At 43.1% G+C, this 14,222-nt stretch overlaps 1 protein-coding gene across 3 annotated transcripts in view; it reads left to right on the top strand.

The window, feature by feature from the left end:
* The window catches only part of MAG (myelin associated glycoprotein), a 236,526-nt gene that overhangs the window by 92,126 nt on the left and 130,178 nt on the right, over positions 1-14,222 (top strand). For 2 of the 3 annotated variants that reach the window (XM_063942279.1, XM_063942281.1), the window contains exons 1-2: positions 2,911-3,160; positions 5,949-6,002. The gene's annotated coding sequence lies outside the window, so the exon portion shown is untranslated. Of the gene's footprint in view, positions 1-2,910; positions 3,161-5,948; positions 6,003-14,222 lie in introns of those variants that run through there. The other variant, XM_063942280.1, reaches the window with a different exon arrangement.

Here is a 14,222-nt window from a genome sequence, read left to right on the forward strand (position 1 = left end):
AAGGATTCACGGGTGGTCAATCTGTTGAAATCAGAGCACTACATTTTGGCCACCGTGCTCGATCCTAGATTTAAAGCCTACCTTGGATCTCTCTTTCCGGCAGACACAAGTCTGCTGGGGTTGAAAGACCTGCTGGTGACAAAATTGTCAAGTCAAGCGGAACGCGACCTGTCAACATCTCCTGCTTCACATTCTCCCGCAACTGGGGGTGCGAGGAAAAGGCTCAGAATTCCGAGCCCACCCGCTGGCGGTGATGCAGGGCAGTCTGGAGCGACTGCTGATGCTGACATCTGGTCCGGACTGAAGGACCTGACAACGATTACGGACATGTCGTCTACTGTCACTGCATATGATTCTCTCAACATTGATAGAATGGTGGAGGATTATATGAGTGACCGCATCCAAGTAGGCACGTCACACAGTCCGTACTTATACTGGCAGGAAAAAGAGGCAATTTGGAGGCCCTTGCACAAACTGGCTTTATTCTACCTAAGTTGCCCTCCCACAAGTGTGTACTCCGAAAGAGTGTTTAGTGCCGCCGCTCACCTTGTCAGCAATCGGCGTACGAGGTTACATCCAGAAAATGTGGAGAAGATGATGCTCATTAAAATGAATTATAATCAATTCCTCCGCGGAGACATTGACCAGCAGCAATTGCCTCCACAAAGTACACAGGGAGCTGAGATGGTGGATTCCAGTGGGGACGAATTGATAATCTGTGAGGAGGGGGATGTACACGGTGATATATCGGAGGGTGAAGATGAGGTGGACATCTTGCCTCTGTAGAGCCAGTTTGTGCAAGGAGAGATTAATTGCTTCTTTTTTGGGGGGGGTCCAAACCAACCCGTCATATCAGTCACAGTCGTGTGGCAGACCCTGTCACTGAAATGATGGGTTGGTTAAAGTGTGCATGTCCTGTTTTGTTTATACAACATAAGGGTGGGTGGGAGGGCCCAAGGACAATTCCATCTTGCACCTCTTTTTTCTTTTCTTTTTCTTTGCGTCATGTGCTGTTTGGGGAGGGTTTTTTGGAAGGGCCATCCTGCGTGACACTGCAGTGCCACTCCTAGATGGGCCCGGTGTTTGTGTCGGCCACTAGGGTCGCTAATCTTACTCACACAGCTACCTCATTGCGCCTCTTTTTTTCTTTGCGTCATGTGCTGTTTGGGGAGGGTTTTTTGGAAGGGACATCCTGCGTGACACTGCAGTGCCACTCCTAGATGGGCCCGGTGTTTGTGTCGGCCACTAGGGTCGCTTATCTTACTCACACAGCGACCTCGGTGCAAATTTTAGGACTAAAAATAATATTGTGAGGTGTGAGGTATTCAGAATAGACTGAAAATGAGTGTAAATTATGGTTTTTGAGGTTAATAATACTTTGGGATCAAAATGACCCCCAAATTCTATGATTTAAGCTGTTTTTTAGTGTTTTTTGAAAAAAACACCCGAATCCAAAACACACCCGAATCCGACAAAAAAAATTCGGTGAGGTTTTGCCAAAACGCGTTCGAACCCAAAACACGGCCGCGGAACCGAACCCAAAACCAAAACACAAAACCCGAAAAATTTCAGGCGCTCATCTCTAACTATAAGCACATGAAAGTTGACCATTTGCTCCCAAACACTGGAAAACAGAAAAAAAATGGACACTCAGACAAATTGGTTAAATTTGGTTTAACCAATTTATCCAAACGACCATTTTTGCCCATTTTCGGGTATTCTGGAGGAAATGGTTGATTATAATTTCCTCCTATACATTACAAGATTTTCGCTCCAACCAGAAAGACTGGACACTCATTACAGAATCTCTGCACTTACTATATATATATTACAGACTTTACAAACTGGGGGGGTCATTGAGATCTCATCGCTGCTGTGCGTTTTTGCACAGCGGGCGATCAGATCCGAACTGCGCAATCTTATGCAACGCAATGCGCAGGCGTGACGGACAGCTGCAACGGGGATCGCCGGTCAGCGACGGGATTGTGCGAAGGATCCATTCGCACGGACGTTCGCAAGGAGATTGACAAGAAGAGGGCGTTTGTGGGTGGCAACTGACCGTTTTCAGGGAGTGTCCGGAAAAACGCAGACGGGATCAAGCGTTTTCAGGGAGGGAGACTGACATCAAATCCGGTCCCGAACAGCCTGATGTGATCGCAGCGGCGGAGTAAGTCCTGGGCTGCGCAGAGACTGCACAAAATCAGTTTGTGCAGCTCTGCTACACATGCATTCGCACACTTGCACAGCGAAAATACACTCCCCTTGTAGGCGGCGATTATCTGAATGCAATACAGCAAAACACACTGCCTGGCGATCAGATCTGGATGACCCCCTGTATACAGATCTGGATGACCCCCTGTATATCTGAATGACCCCTTGAATGACCCCCCTTACACTCCCCCTGTAGCCGGCGACTATCTGATCGCAGCAGTGCAAAAATCGCCTGCTAGCAATCAGATCGGAATGACCCCCTGTATACTTTACAAACAGTATTAAGCCTGGAGAAGTGATAAAGCAGTGATAAGTGCAAGGTGATAACGCACCAGCCAATCAGCTCCTAACTGTCAAATTCCATATTGGAGCTGATTGGCTGGTGCGTTATCACCTTGCACTTATCACTGCTTTAGGCGTAATACTTCTGCCCCAGAGATTGTTTGTTACACAATCCATCCACACTAGTGAGTACCAATGAAGAACATCGATCTGATATTCACTTTCTGCAGCTCTGAGACGGTTGAGAGAACGTGTTGATGTAAATAACATGCACCGAGCTGGCCAGAGCTGTGCGCCCATTCTATGAGAGGCGAGTCAGGCTCTCGCCTGCTGCCAGGCTGGGCACAGATTGTACTCCCACCTACACACCTACAGATAGGCAGTCAGACTCGCAGTACACTCCGTATCATGTTCCGTGCCATCTCCTTACAGCTGGTGACTTACCAGCTACAGGGAGGGAGAGCTGCACAGCGCACACATCACATAGAGGAATTTCTGTGTGGGTTCAATCCCCGATGAAAACGGAAAAAAAAAGTGCATTTGAGAACTCCTACATATCAGAGCAATTGTCAGTATTCCGGAGAGACCGGCGTACACTGGGCAGAGGACGTGATTATTACTGGGAAGCAAGTTATGGAACTGGGACTCTGAGGAGAAATTATTCTAGGTAATGCTTTAAATTATTGATCCTTATACATTGTTATCATTTACGAACATTTACTTATGCATTTACTAACATGTATTTATACAGCGCCAGGATATTCTGTTGCACTTGGATTCATCTATGGCCAAGCATGTTAGGCTTATAGACGGAGGGCTGCTTACTGCCAGTGATCTGCCGCTGCTGCAATGCCGCTTGCTTTGTGCTTATGCTGTAGGCATCTTGTGATATAATCATACTGTAATCTTGCAGCCGGGGTGTGTGGTTTACATGTGCCATGAGCCTTCATCAAAAAAAAACATAAGACGTTCTTATGAGGGTCTTAGTAATCTGATTTTGAAAGTTTCATTGGTTTTCTGATAATAATTTCATGTTAGTATAAAAGGATGCCAGTGTCTGTGTGTTTAGCAGATCCCAAATGTACTTTATTCTGATACTGGGGGGGAGATGTATTAATACTTAGGGGGTCTATTCATGAAGCAGTGAAAAGAGTGGAGAAGTGAGCCACTGGAGAAGTTGCCCATGGCAACCAATCAGCTTCTCTGTATAATTTTATAGTATGCAAATTATAAATGTTACTTCAGTGCTGATTGGCTCTTCTCCACTGGCTCACTTCTCCACAGTTGTCACTGCTTTATGAATAGACCCCTTAGAGAGAGAGATAAAGTGATGATAAAGTACCAACCAATCAGCTCCTAACTGTCATTTTTCAAACAACTCCTGTAACATGGCAATTTGGAGCTAATTGTTTGGTGTATATGTATCAAAGCGTGGAGAGAGATAAAGTACAAATCAATCAGCTCCTGACAGTTTTCAGGCTGTGGGGTCTATTTACTAAGCTTTGTAGAGAGATAAAGTACCAGACAACCAGCTCCTGTCATTTTTCTAACACAGCCTGTAACATGGCAGTGAGGAGCTGATATTGGTCGACTGTGACTAAGTCGACACCTAAAATAGGTCGACACAAGCATTAGGTTAACATGAGCAAGGTTGACTTTTTTTGTGTGTGTCATTTTCTTCGTAGAGTGACTGGGAACCCCAATTGGTGCACCGTGTCCCCTCGCACGGCTCGCTTTGCTCGCCATGCTTCGGGCAAGGTTACTATTCCCAATCGTAGTCCAAAGTATAAAGTATAAAAAAGTTCAAAAAATGAAAAAAATTGTGAAAAACTCATGTTGTCCTTTTGTCGTGTCGACCAATAGTGGTCGACCTAATCACTGTCGACCTAAGTGTGGTCAACCTAGAGACCGGATACCACTCAACTGTGGTCATGAGATATTGCCTGAGGATTTCCTTTTGTGAAAACAAGTGTCGTAATGAATGAACCAGTTAAAGGGGTGTATTCAATAAATGTCGGAAGCTGCTGTCTTGTCGGAAAGACGGCAGCTTCCGACAGTTTTAGGTTGGAAGGGTTTCCGACCTATTCATTACGGCCCTGTTTATTCCGACAAGTCGGGGAACCCGACTTGTCGGAATGCTGTTGGAATGCACATTGATCGGCGGCTTCAGCCGCCGATCAGCGTGCATTGTCGGAAATGGGGCCAAACCCGACAGGTTTTAGCCCCGTTTCCGACACTCTCAATCCGACTTTAAAAAAAGTCGGATTGAGACAAGTGATCTGAGGGCAGGAGACGGGGGGGAGGGGGGAGCAGCGTTGCAGCGGGGAGAGCAGGGACCCAGGGGCAGCGTCCACCCAGCTCCAGCAAGCGAGGTCCCGCTTGCTGGAGCCGGGTGGATGCTGCCGTGAGCCTCCGCTGCTGCAGCCGCTGCTCCCCCGTCTCCTCCTCTCCTCCCCATCCGTTCCGTCTCCACCGTCGGGCTGCCATTAACTCCTCCTGGCTGGCCGCGTCCAACACCTGCCGGTGGGCTGTCCTCAACTTTCTCCCGGCGTGATGTTATCACCTCCTCCCTGTGTTCTGTCGTCACCTCCTGTTGGGCTGTTTTCACCATCTCCCGGCGTGCTGCCACCGCCCCTCCTGGCGGGCTATCGCGACCCCCCCTTCCCCCGGCGCCGCAAACAGCTCCCTCTCCCGGGCGCCGCTGACAGCAGCAGCAGTAGGCCATGGCAACGGGAGCGGCCAAATCCGACAGTCGGATTTGGCCGCTCTTGGAATAGGGGTAGACGGGTCCATTCCGACAACTGCATGTCGGAATTGCCCCGACTCTTATTGAATATACCCCAAAGTATTTACTTGATGAACGAAATCATTAAATGTTTACTCTAGGGGGAATTTGAGGAACTGAAATGACAGCCGCACATTGGGGGTCATTCTGACCCGATTGCACGCTGCAGTTTATCGCAGCGGTGTGATCGGGTCAGAACTGCGCATGAGCCGGCGCATGCCAGACAGGCAGAGGCGGTCGCTGGGTGGCGGGGGGGGGGGGGGGGGGGCGGAACGGCGGCGTTTGGCCACCGTTTCGTGGGCGCGGTCCGGCCGACGCAGGCGTGACCAGACCGAACAGGGCTGCGGGCCGGGCAGCAATGAGTAGCTCCCAGCCAGCACGCTAAAGCTGCGCTGGTCGGGAGCTACTCTTAAAGTGCAAAGGCATCGCCGCTGTGCGATGTCTTTGCACTTCTGCAGGGGGGGGGGGGGCACTGACATGCGGGACGGGGTAGCGCTGTGCTGGGCGTCCCCCCACATGTCAGTGTGAATGATCATAGCTGTGCTAAATTTAGCACAGCTACGATCATCTCGGAATGACCCCCGTATATATGAAACGTATCTGTTAACACTTTCTATAGCATTTTTCAGATGGCACAATGTGAACTTAATGATTATTTTTTGCTTCCTAGATCGTCCACATCAAATCTTTATGATCAATATCCGTAGAAGCTAAATTTGATCAGGTACGTTTCCACTCCTTGCTCCCCTACTTTCCAGTTATTATTGTGAAGCTAATTAGTGGTTGCGGCACAAGATTTGTGCGGTCATTACAGATTGATATCGCTGGTCACACAGCACCGTGACGCAGGAAGGGACCTCCTGTCTGCTTCATGATGTATAGATGGACGTGCATGTGATGACATTGATACGTCTGATGAATCACAGATTGATAGTTATGTCAATGTTTCTCCTGTTTTTTAAATGATTAATTGAGACGTCACAGATGACAGTGTGTGTCATATTGGCAGATGATGGCTTTACCGATGTGCAACCTATCAGTTCACCGACACATGATCTGCTCTATGACTCATGCCTCATTGATGTCACTGGTTCCTAGGAAAGTGATAGGCATCCCTCTCTGATGTCACTGGTTCCTAAAGAAGTGACAGGCATGCCTCACTGATGTCACTGGTTCCTAGGGAAATGATAGGTATGCCTCACTGATGTCACTGGTTCCTAGGGAAATGATAGGTATGCCTCACTGATGTCACTGGTTCCTAGGGAAATGATAGGTATGCCTCACTGATGTCACTGGTTCCTAGGGAAATGATAGGTATGCCTCACTGATGTCACTGGTTCCTAGGGAAATTATAGGTATGCCTCACTGATGTCACTGGTTCCTAGGGAAATGATAGGTATGCCTCACTGATGTCACTGGTTCCCAGTGGTACAAAAAGAAAAAATATCTTACAGGTACTGTGTGCGCTCGCCGAAGGTGCGTGCGGCAAAAAATGGTTGTGGCCAAATGCCACATGGGGCATGGCCAATGAAAATGGGGGCGTGATACACATATGGGTGGGGGGCAGATACACATATGACCCCAATAGTGCCAGATACACGTTGTCCCACAGTGCCAGATATTCATTGCCCCACACTGCCAGATACACATTGCCCCCCGTACCCGCCCACTTGCACCGCTGCTGGATCCTAGGGAAGTGATAGGTATGCCTCACTGATGTCACTGGTTCCTAGGGAAGTGATAGGCATGCCTCACTGATGTCACAGGTTCATAGGCATGTGACAGGCATGTCTCACTGATGTCACTGGTTCCTGGGGATGTGATAGACATGCCTTACTGATGTCACTGGTTCCTGGGGATGTGATAGGCATGTCTCACTGATGTTACTGGTTCCTGGGGATGTGATAGGCATGTCTCACTGATGTAGAAAAAAGATATACAGCGCTCAATGACACAGTGTGATCTAAAATGGTAAATATTTAATAATAAGTTTTCTTTAAAAAAGACTTGGACAATTAAAAAACATGCAATTAAGATATAATGTGTCTCAATAGTGACTTCAGGTGGACTTATAAATCTATTAATACTGACACCAACTGGTAAGTTTAGCACTCATCAACATATTTTAAGACCAGCACATATACAGTCAAAATAACGGACCAGATGTATAATAATTCATCCAATTGGATGTGGTTACCAAGTCTGTGTTCCGTTTAAAGAGGCTCCCGTAAGGTACAAGTCCGTATGGCAACGGCGACAGTTGTTGGGGTCCTGGTTCACAGTTCACTCGGAACTCCGTGTTCCATTGTATGGGTTCTCCTATGGATGTACTAGGCAGTGGCAGTGCCGGTAGGAGTCTTGGTTCACGGAGGAAAGGAATGCAAGGTCCTGACTGTAGATGGTGGCGTAGTGATGGTGCTGGTTGTCAGATGTCCACACAGGTCTCAAACTAACGCGTTTCACTGCTCCAGGCAGCTTTGTCAAAGGTGATGTGACATTGAGACTGATAACCCTTTTATTGGGGAAGTGATGTAATCATTGGAGACAGCTGGTATTTGATTGTTATACTAAACATGTTAACAAAATAATATAAAAATGAATCTGGTATTTAATACTTGTATCAAGGAGTCATTGCAAATGAGTAATTATCAAAAATGAAGCTGGAGACGAGAAAAAGTGGTTATTTTTATTATTTAGTTATTCACATGGATTCCGATCATGTGATCTCCGGTCGGGTAGCAACCAATGAGGGACTACCTGTCAGTCATGTGGGGATGTCACATGATTCTCAGATGAGGAAGCACTGCCATAGAGACTTTTTTAGCAGGTTTAAAGTTTCAGTTGGAACGCATAGTGTTCCGGTCACGTGATCGGACGATTGCCGGTCACGTGACTAATATCTCGCCTTGGTTGGCACTGCGTACAGCGGGACCCGTTGGGCGTGTTTGGAGCTTCAACTGGAACGCACAGTGTTCCAGTCACGTGATCGGACAATTGCCGGTCACGTGACTAATCTCGCGTTAATTGGCGCCACGTGTAGCGTGACCTGCCAGACGCGCCGGGCCGGGACTGGCATCGCACCAGACCTATCACGTCAATGTCACGTGATCGGACTATTGCCCGAACACGTGACTATGATCACATGTTGTTACGTTCCAAATCAGAGCAACTACGTGATAAATGGTAAACTAAATCGGTTGCTAGGTGACCGATAAGTTCATATGTAAATTATAATGCTGTCTAAAGATATCTAGTCACAATTACTACCGAGCTGGTTTCGTTTCTTTATGCATCAATTAAATGGATATACGGCAAAGGAATATCAAGGAACATGGTTTTGGTCTAGAACCAAGTGCTAAACAGTTTCCTATATTAAAATTAATAAAATAATATGATATGGCAAAGGAGAGGAAAGAGGTTTAACCCATCCTGAGTGACTGAATGACATATCCAGGTGTATCATTAAATATGGATATAGATGTTCACGTAAATAGTATCCCTCAAGTTCATTTAGATGGTAAATACCATTGTGTCCATTATAGGTCAGATAAATCAATGGACATAATACTATATGGTCTATATACGTGAACATTGATACAGGCACTATGTTAAAATTAAAGAGTATACTGATGAGTATAGCGAAGCTATATCTTAATTAATACTGTACATTTATTATCGTTGTGATTATTATTTCTGTATTTTAAGTTTTTTTATTATTTTATTATTAATTTTTGTTTTTATTTTTATTTTTGATATTGTTTTTTGTATATTGTTTTTTATTTTTTATTTTTTATATTCTTTTTTTTTTATATATTTTTTATTTATTTATTATTATTATTATTTATGTTTTTATTTGTTATTTTTTATTTTTTATATTATTGTTTATTCTATATTGTTTGTTATTTTATATATATATATATATATCCTTATTATTATTATTCCCATTAGAACTAGAATTAGGTTCACTATATATCAGATATTTAAACAGACTTATTGTTCCGTGGCATGTGTCTATAGACATTAATCTTATAATTATGTTTAACATAAATATTAAACTTGAAATAAGTAATATACTAGTAGATCTATCAGATCTATATTTTAATATTAAGTTAGTGCTATAGAATTATTATTACTATTTTTATATGTGTTTTTTATTTTTATTTTTAGTGTTTGTATTGTAGTTTATACATTTATTTTTATTATTATTATTATTTTTATTAGAGTGTTTCATCTTTTTATCCTTAATATATTTCAAATTTAGTGTGCTAAAAAATCTAATGTGAAGTGCTTACTTCTAGTTTGTGCATAAATATTTAAATTTCTGATATAGATAGTTGATAAATACTAAGTGACTGAATAGAGAAGGATAGTAGATTATATTATATCGTATATTAACTGTTCTTTATTCTTTATCCAAATCCGAAGATAGCACAGTTGTGTCAATAAGGGGGCGATTCATAGTATGGTGTTAAGTTCTAATGCTTCATTAAGGCCTTCAGGATGTAAGGAGTTTAATTGGAAGGTCCAATAAATCTCTTGTTTACAGAGTTTTCCAAATCTGTCTCCTCCTCTTTTAGTGATGGGAATGTGTTCAAGACGGATAATTTTTAGGCTTTCCGGGTTCCCCTGATGGTATTTAGTGAAATGTCTTGGGATACTATGATTAGTTAATTTATTGAGGATATTCCTCCTATGTTCTGTAAAGCGAGTTTTTAGTGGCTTGTAGTTCTACCCTCATATAATAAATTGCATCCACAGATTAAGACATATACTACCCAGCTTGTATCACATGTGATGAAGCTGGTAATACTAATATCTCTATCAGTAATTGTTTTGGGCAGTTTTATAGTTTTGTTTAGTGCATGTTTGCAAGTGATGCATTTGTTTTTACTGCATTTATAGAATCCTGTTTGTTTTGGGAACCAGGAGCTCATATTTTTGGGCGCCAATTGTACATTAGAAGGAGGTTTTTTCATACATTAAGGGTCACATCCAGGAAGGAAATGCACGTGGGGTGATAGGAATGGGTGAAGGTTAAATTAAATTCATTGGTATTGAGAAAAGTGACAAAGTTGAGTGCTGACTGTGAATCCCCATCCCAAATAAAAAATAGATCGTCTATGTAACGGCCATAGAAAACCAGGTGCGCGCCATGGCCGCCCTCCCACACAAGGCGGTCTTCGACCGCTCCCATATAGAGGTTGGCATACCCGGGCGCAAACCTGGTTCCCATGGCCGTTCCCATGACTTGAAGAAAAAAAGTGTCCGAAAAAAGAAAATAGTTGTGCTGGAGAATGTGAAGAATGGAATCAGTGATGAATTGTCTATGTCTCTCTGTGAGGTCTCCATCTTGATCTAATTTATTTTTATTATTTGAACACCCAAGGTGTGTGGGATGTTGGAGTATAGACTCTGGACATCCAGAGTGAGGAAAGCATATGTTGGTTTCCACTGGATATTTTTAATTAATTGAATGAAGTGTGTAGTGTCTCGTATATGAGACCTCAACAGAGAGACCCGGGGTTGAAGAAAACTGTCAACATAGGCAGACAAATTGGAAGTAAGAGAGTTGATACCGGAGATGATAGGACGACCCGGGGGTGAAGTGAGGGACTTGTGAATTTTTGGAAGATGGTAATATATGGGAATAGTGGGGAATGGGGGAAATAAAAATCTATATTCCTCCCTGGATATGACCCCTTCTTCCACTGCTTCCCGAAGTAGATTTTCCAAGTCTGAAGAGAATAAAACAGATGGATCTTTGGGTAGTTTTTTATAGAAGTTCTGATTTTCTAATTGTCTGGTGGCCTCTTTTATATAGTCTCCTCTGTCCTGGATAACAAGTCCGCCACCTTTGTCGGCTTCCTTGATAACCAGTGAGGTATCTTTCATTAGCCTATTTAGGGCTTTTTTCTCCTGTTTCCCAAGGTTGCTTTTTATCCGACTGTTCTTTTTGGTATTTTGTGTACACATCGTCCTAAAATTGTCAAGTGTGGTCCTATAAAAGCATTCTATATTGCTGCTTTTTGATGTAATAGGGAAAAAAATCTGATTTCACTTTAAAGTGATCTCTATTGATATCAAAGATTTTTTGGTCAGAGATGGGAGGTATGGTATCTTTTTGGTTTTCTTGATATAGTTCATCAAGAATTCGGAGTATTGGATCATCTGTCTTATCTAAAAGAATTGGAGACAGATTTGGTTCGATTTTCTCCAAACTCTTCTGTGCAAAATATATCTTCCGGCACAGCGTTCGAATGAACCTATTTAAATCTACAAAAAGATTAAAGATATTGGGTTCCGCTGTCGGAGAGAATTTTAGACCCTTTTGTAACAGGGAAATTTCATCTTTGCTTAATACTTTGCTAGACAGCTGTTTTATTAAGTTGGACTCTTAGTTTCTTATATTTCTCTTTTTTCCCACCACTTCTCCCTCTTGGCTTATACTTCTGCCTCTTTTTGGGGTTTGTTCCAGGGGGGATCGATTGTCCCTCCTTGATTTGTGGTGGTCCTGTTCTAAAAAAATGGGGGAAGCAGTAGAGTCTTTAGATTGGTACGTTCTTTGGTTAATAGTTGAATTGTTTTTGGGTCTGGCGCCTAGATGACGTTCGTCAGATCTATCACCATTTGAGCGGGGATAGTATCTTGAGCCAGTGTTTTGTGGTCTACGTTCCCTAGATCTAAATTGATCAGAGGAATCGCGACGTTTTTGTAGGGGATGTCTAGGGGAGGCATTCCTATTATATTTTTGCCCAATATGGTAAGATGGACCTTTTTGGGATTGATTGTAAGTGGATTTATTTTGCTTTTTCTTGTAAGATCTAACCTCTCCCTTGTCATAATCTGCTAGATCTCTTTTAAATTTTCTGCATTTAGTATCCGTAATGGTTTGTTCATATTTAAGAAGCTTTTCAGTAAGTGTTCTATCATATTCCTTGAATTCCTGTGTCGTGTTATGTGGTTCTAGTTTCTTCTTTAGAGACTCTATTTCATTTATTGCTGTTTTAACATTTTCGTTACGAAATTGGATGATTAATTCCATAAGGACTAAAGAACATTTGGCTAGTGTATTTTCCCATTTTGCCTGAAAGTCCCCATTATCTCCAAAAGTAGATGGTTTAAAAATTCGTAATCCCCGTGGGATCATTTTAGAATCTATATATTTTTGTAAATTGGTGCTATCTAACCAGTAGTCCCTCATTGGTTGCTACCCGACCGGAGATCACATGATCGGAATCCATGTGAATAACTAAATAATAAAAATAACCACTTTTTCTCGTCTCCAGCTTCATTTTTGATAATTACTCATTTGCAATGACTCCTTGATACAAGTATTAAATACCAGATTCATTTTTATATTATTTTGTTAACATGTTTAGTATAACAATCAAATACCAGCTGTCTCCAATGATTACATCACTTCCCCTATAAAAGGGTTATCAGTCTCAATGTCACATCACCTTTGACAAAGCTGCCTGGAGCAGTGAAACGCGTTAGTTTGAGACCTGTGTGGACATCTGACAACCAGCACCATCACTACGCCACCATCTAGTCAGGACCTTGCATTCCTTTGCCTCCGTGAACCAGGACTCCTACCGGCACTGCCACTGCCTAGTACATCCATAGGAGTACCCATACAATGGAACACGGAGTTCCGAGTGAACTGTGAACCAGGACCCCAACAACTGTCGCCGTTGCCATACGGACTTGTACCTTACGGGAGCCTCTTTAAACGGAACACAGACTTGGTAACCACATCCAATTGGATGAATTATTATACATCTGGTCCGTTATTTTGACTGTATATGTGCTGGTCTTAAAATATGTTGATGAGTGCTAAACTTACCAGTTGGTGTCAGTATTAATAGATTTATAAGTCCACCTGAAGTCACTATTGAGACACATTATATCTTAATTGCATGTTTTTTAATTGTCCAAGTCTTTTTTAAAGAAAACTTATTATTAAATATTTACCATTTTAGATCACACTGTGTCATTGAGCGCTGTATATCTTTTTTCTTCCTCTTGATATTGAAAGGGTTTGACTACCCCTTATTTATTCAGCTGCTAGGAAAAGCACACTCATCACAGCGCCTGTATATATACTTGATATATATAACCTTGCATGTCTCACTGATGTCACTGGTTCTAAGGGAAGTGATAGACATGCCTCGCTGATGTCACTGGTTCCTATGGAAGTGATAGGGATGCCCCACTGATGTCACTGGTTCTTAGGGAAGTGATAGGGATGCCTCAGTGATGTCACTGATCCTTTGGGAAATAATATACATGCCTCAGTGATGTCACTGGTTCATAGGGAAATAATATGCATGCCTCAGTGATGTCACTGGTTCTTTGGGAAATTATAGGGATGCCTCACTGATGTCACTGGTTGTTAGGGAAATTATAGGCATGCTCAGTGATGTCACTGGTTCTAAGGGAAGTGATAGGGATGCCTCAGTGATGTCACTGATTCTTTGGGAAATAATAGACATGCCTCAGTGATGTCACTGGTTCATAGGGAAATGATATGCATGCCTCACTGATGTCACTGGTTCTTAGGGATGTGGTAAGGATGCCTCACTGATGTCACTGGTTCTTAAGGAAATTATAGGCATGCCTTACTCTGGTTCTTAGGGAAGTGACAGGCATGCCTTACGCTGGTTCTTAGGGGAGTGACAGGCATGCCTCGCTGATGTCACTGGTTCCTAGGGAAACGATAGGCATGCATTAAGACTTGCGTATAAGGAGTAATGGATCCTCTGCTGTAAATTAATGTGGATACTGTATTTATGGCATTTTTGTAAAAATAATTTTGCCTGAAACCCTCCGTGATCAGCCATGCAAGAAGGCCAGACAGCAGCAGGCCCCTCCGTTCTTGTTCGCAAAAGCAGCCTGTGCGCAATAGCTGTGATGGGATCCAAATCCGTAAATAATGCAAACC

Source organism: Pseudophryne corroboree, chromosome 10 (genome assembly GCF_028390025.1).
Source record: "Pseudophryne corroboree isolate aPseCor3 chromosome 10, aPseCor3.hap2, whole genome shotgun sequence".
Taxonomy (NCBI): domain Eukaryota; kingdom Metazoa; phylum Chordata; class Amphibia; order Anura; family Myobatrachidae; genus Pseudophryne; species Pseudophryne corroboree.